Genomic DNA, 6079 nt, shown 5'->3' on the forward strand with positions numbered 1-6079 from the left:
ATTTATTTTAAATTTTAATTCACTTTAAATTGGTATATAAACCAACCTCAATTAACTTCAAATGAGTTGTAATTTAACCTTAAAATGAATCTTAATTCAATCTTTATAAGACCTAGATTAAAATGTTTATACTATATATATATATTAATCCAAAAGGTTATTTGTAATTTATACAAGTCAATAATTCATTGCATCTTCTTTGTTGTCCTCAATACCTCCAATTTTTAAGACTTCATCTTCTTTGTTCTCAAATTTGGATTCAATTTTTCTTAGTTTTTTTTTTATCATTTCTTGTCTATTTAAATGCTTAGAAATGTACAAAAAGTTAAAATAAATGAAGTAAAGGTAACAGCAAATAATCAAAAGATGAAAATGAAATCAAGAGAAAGACTTACTTGATTAAGGGTCTCCAAAAAGCTCGCGGCCCACGGCCCAGCGGGCTAAAGCCTGGCCCGAGCCTGACAGGCCCGAGCCCGGCCTGAGCCCATTTCTGGATGGGCTGGGCCATGGGCCCCAATTTAGGCTCGGCCCGGAGGGTTGGCCCGCCCGTAGGCCCGCCACTTAAAAAATATATATATATATATAAAAATATTCAATATATATAACTAATGCAAAATAGTTACACAAAAGAGGGTCAGCTCAGTTGGTGGCTAGCTCTTTGCTTATGGATCCATAAGCCCTTCCCTTCAAAACTCAAAAGTATTTTTTTTTAACCCAATACCCACCTAGCCCGCCCAGCTTGAGGGCCCACAGGCTGGGCCACGAGCCTTAGATTTACCAAGGGATCAGCCGGCCCAGCCCGTTGACCAATCAACGGGCTCAGTGGCCCGCCCCGGGTTGGGCCATGGGCCTTACTCCTCCAGGCCAGTCGGCCCGGCCCGGCCCGTTGGAGACCCTTACTTGACATATGATAATGAAAATAACATATTTAATAAATAATCAAAAGTAAGAACCTTAGTGGGAAGATGGGTAGGTGGTCTTTGGTCCCACTCTACTTCCTATAAATCAAAAGGTCAAGTTCCACAGTTACAACAGCTATAAAAGACATCAAAAAATTGATAAGTCGACTTCTCAAAAAGAGGATTACAATCCGTTTCATATAACTTAGAAAAATGTTTAGAATATCATTTTTACATCATTTTTAAAAAATAATAATAATAATTTGATATTAACGAATAAAAATTATTTTTTATTATATTTAACCATCATTTATTATATAGTTAAATAATGAAAATGGCAATAGAACAATAGTGTCTTGACTCTTGGAGCATCCTGGAATCAATGAACTGAGGTGCTACCAAAAGTAACCTTCAAATGTGGCAATACCAGAAGCAACCTTTAATCCATTTGCGACAGTGACATTAGGAAAATAAATATATATACAATTGGTTTTACCTCTTCATTTATTTACTTTTATCAAAATTCAGTTTTTTTCATTTCAAAATTCACAAAATATCACTTTGTAAGGAAAATAAAATATTTGTTTGATACATATGATTACTAAAACTTGTCTACAATGATGACTATTTGGAATTATTTTTTACATATTTGATAAAATAAATTATAAAAACAAATTATAGAAAATATTTTAACATAGAATTTTGTAATTTTTAATTTTAAAACTTATAAAATATTACTTAATTCTTAAGAAAACAAAAATTAACTTCATATAAATGACCATAAATATTGAGATTCTTATAAAAGTTGCTTATATGAAAATTTATTTATCACCGGTATATATCGCTTTAAGTAGAAAAATCTTCCCTAATCTTTAATTTGTTAATGATAATTCACCATCTAACATTATATCTGACTTTATTTTTTGAAATACATTATATATTTCCATTAAAACGGAATAAAAACTCTGTTAATTGTTGTCAACAATAAAATAAAAAATATAATTAGAACTAAAAAATTTAAAAGTAAACATGTTAAAATAAAGAAAAAAGAAAACAATTCAATTGAATATTTTCAAATGTACAAAACACCACATTTTAGGCAAATATCCAAAACATCAAATTTCTTATGATGGAAAAAGATTAGAAAATGACAAATTTTTTATAATTGTAAAATTTTAAATGTATCAAATATTCAAAATAAGAAAATCAAATACACTACATCACAATCATCATATAAACAATATTAAACTAAATATTTAAAGTTATTCCCATAAGCTTTGAATCCATCTTATCCACTCTTAGTCACTTTCCATATCCATTTATAACTATTGATATTCTTTCTTGTAAAACACATTAGTTGCTATATAATACAATAGATGAAATAAGTTAAGAGTCTCCTCAAAATCTTCATGCCCTCCTTCACCAAGAGTCCTTCAAAATTCCCTAATGCATTAATTATTCTATTTGTTTCTTCTTGAGTTTATTATTTCTTTCATTTCTTTTGTTTTTTATGACAACCTTGTACTTTATCATTAGTATTTCTTGGCAAATTCTCATCTTCCTCTAAACTAATCAAAGTTTCACTGGGTAGAGATGTAGAAGTGTTGATGATTCCTCACCCCAAAAGCTATTACTCCTCCAAAACTATAATTTTTGGTTCCAGTAGCTAACACTCCTCCAAAACTCCATTTTTTAGTCTCAATAGCTAACATTCCTCCAAATAATATGCCTTTAATTCCTTAGGATTTGCCAATGGTTCAAAATAGAATTATTTAAATTCTAACTATTTCTGTTTTACAATATAAATAATAAATTAGTTACACACGCATGCATGCGCGCGCGCGCGCACACACACATATATATATATAAAACAATCATTTTAAGAATTCACTACACACACATACATATAAGACAATCATTTTAAGAATTCACTTAAATCAATAAGAAAGTTACCTGCAAATATTTTTTTCATCTTTCAATTGGCTAATAAAAAGTTTTGGTTATAGAGTTACAACCATGTCGTATTATAGTCATCCATTTATTCCATGTGAGATATTGTCTTTTCATGTAATCTCGTGTATTATTAAGTTGTTTTGGAGCATAATGTCTTACAAGTAACTTTTCTAACTCTTAACCAATTCGAAACCAAGCACTAAGCTTTAAACTTCCACTTGATCTAAAACCTTTATTCATTTCTTAAAAATATATTAATGTTTTCAAAATCAGACCGACTATTAAATCAAAAAAAAAATTATTTGTTCATAGTTTATTGATCGGACCAGTGGTTGAATCGCAGTCGAACCGGTGAGTTATAAATATATAATTTATATATTATTAAAAATAAAAATAAAAACAATTTACATATATATTATTATGTGGTATTAAAACCATGTAAGAAAATGATGACTAATTACAAATCAACACTCCAAAAGAATTCTTTTATCTTGCAACTTATAATAATTCTATTGTTTTGTAGTTAGGATAATATTTATTATTTATGCCTCATTTTTTATTTCTTTGATTTTTTTTTTATTTGAGTCTCTTTTATTTATAATTTTATTCAACAATTGAAATTTAATCATACCTCAAGGTTAGATTAAACTCCAACATAATAATAAAAATAAAAGTTATTTTTTTAAATATGATTGTTATCTTTTCTTTTTAATAAAATATTTTATACAAAAATGACTAATAAAACAACAAATTATTGAAAGAGTTGAAAATAAATATGACCATGAATATGGAGAATATAACTTCATTTTTTGAGTTTGATTTCTATGAGAAGGTGAAAGACAGATAATGAGGAATACTTGTCAGAGAACCGGAGATAAAGAGGTTGCGATGAGAACAATGCAAGAGAGAGAGGGGTTTCACCACTTCACCTTCCCAACTGAGTTAATAGACGATGTCCAACCGAGTTAAACTGCCATAACAAGCAAACAAAAACACCCATAAACAATCTTTCTTATTTCTCATTCGTTTTTACTTTTCTTTCTTACCCATTTACCTCCGAAAAATTATGGAGAAAAAATAAATAAAAATCATATTTATTTATTTGTTTATTTTGGTTGGGCCACCGAAAGTGGAGATTGGAGGGAGGCTATTGGAGCTTGGAGTTGTTGTTGGAGTGTAAGGTAGCAAAGGGCTATGATTCGTGCCCAGTTGGGTATTTTAATCAAAAAATGTTTATAAATCTTATGACCTCATACTAGTGTAGCAAAGCTACTATAGTATAGCAGCTCTAGGGTCGAACTCTGGGATGGGTTTTCACTCTACCAATGATAGACTCAAGATTAGAAATTGAATCTGATGATTTCCTTTGTCAAAAACTTAAAGTTTAAAAGAAAATAAAATTTGTTTTGAAAGTGATGTTTGAAACTAAACTAACATAGAACTAGGTAAAAATGGAAGAAAGAAAGTCTCCCGGAGCTAAAGGTTGCTAGGATCAAGTTCAGAATGCAAAGTGGGAAATTCTGGATTTGTCTCCTCGTATTGGGGACAACAACATAAAGGATGGTTGTTTCCCAAACCAGTATAGGTTTAACAATGAAGATTTAATCCATAAAAAGTCAATAGAAATGGTAGTCAAGTTCCATTAATGGCTTTAGACACTATGGGTCTTCACCTTGAGCCACTTTCCAATGGCTCGTACATGATAACTAATGGTCTTATGTGGATCTAGCAATAAGTATCCACAGAGACCTAAAAGCTTATCATGTATTGGCCATTCAAAGTGATTCTAAGGGATTTAAAGCAAAACTTTAGATTTAAAAGCCATTTATGAACTCCAACTACCTGTATTTAAAGCACGAGAGTTTTCCACTTTTGCATCTGGACTTTTCACCTAGCTTCCTTCACTCCAAGAAACCTAAGGTTTAGCCTCTCATCCTCTGGGAAAACATCCTCAGAGGTTGTTTGGCTTCCAAGAAAAAGAAAATAGAAGAGAGAAAAGGAAAGCAAAGAGAGCTTTGTATTTTTCTTTTAAAACTATACAAAAGTTTCGTCGTCTCCCCTTCTCGAGAACAGGCTCCCGAGAGATATATTTATATGAAAATTACAATAATAATATCTAAAAGGTTATTCATCCTTTTTCCTAACTTAATAACTAAAGAATCCTATAATTGGTGGGTTACAAGGAGATTTAGGGGATTTAGACAACAAATATCTAAAGCAAAATATCTCAAAATATCTCAAAATGTCGATGGCAAATATCAGGAAGCTTCAGGAGAACACCGCAGCACTTGTGCAAAATGGTTGCTCTCCCATCCGGGTAGGCGCTATAAGCGGATCCAGATATGTGTATCCGGATAAGTTTGAAACGCCCTCCTCTCCCATCCGGCGTCATGCGCCGGATGCAAAATATCCGGATGAAATGTGCCGGATGCAAGACATCCGGGTGGAAAGTGCGCGGCAACCAGATGGAATGGCGGCGCAGTCGGGTGTAATGGCGGCGGCAGCCGGGTGTAAATTGGCGGCAGCCGGATGTAACGATAGCATCCTGTCCGGATATGTTATCCGGATGCCTTCTGATGGTGTATCCGGACGCCCTGTCCGGATATACTCCTTGCATTATGGATTTGCTTAAGGATTCCAAAGAACTCTCCTCAATCTCGAATTGCTTTGGTGATAAAAAAGTTATCAAAACACCAAAACTTAACACAATTTGATTAAAATTGATTGCAAGGGTCCTTAATATGTTAATTGGGTTAAAAGGTGATAACTACTACTCAAAAGTGTTTAAAAGAGTTAATTACAAGCTATGAAATAACACTTTTTGAGTAGTAATCAGGCTATGCACTAGGGCTTCTTTGGAATAAGACGCCATTTATACCCAAACAAAACGATGTCGTTTTACTGTAAAATGCATCAAAATATGTCATTTTAGGTATATATATATATATATATATAGTAACAACGAAACTATTTGGTTCATAAAGAATTGGTCGGTTCATTCGGTTTATTGGTCCAATCATCGATTCCGACTATTCGAAAGGTAAACAGTTTAAATGACCAAACTGAATCAGAATGGTCATCGATCAAAGGTCGAATTCGTTGGACTGACTGGTTCGGTCCAATTTCAAAACATTAAGACAAATTAATAAAGTGTTTTCTTTGAATGAAATCAATCCAATTTTCTCTACTTCCAATATTTTGAGTCATTTCTCTATCAAAAAATAAAA

The sequence above is a fragment of the Vitis vinifera genome, chromosome 15 (assembly GCF_030704535.1).
Source record: "Vitis vinifera cultivar Pinot Noir 40024 chromosome 15, ASM3070453v1".
NCBI classification, from domain to species: Eukaryota; Viridiplantae; Streptophyta; class Magnoliopsida; order Vitales; family Vitaceae; genus Vitis; species Vitis vinifera.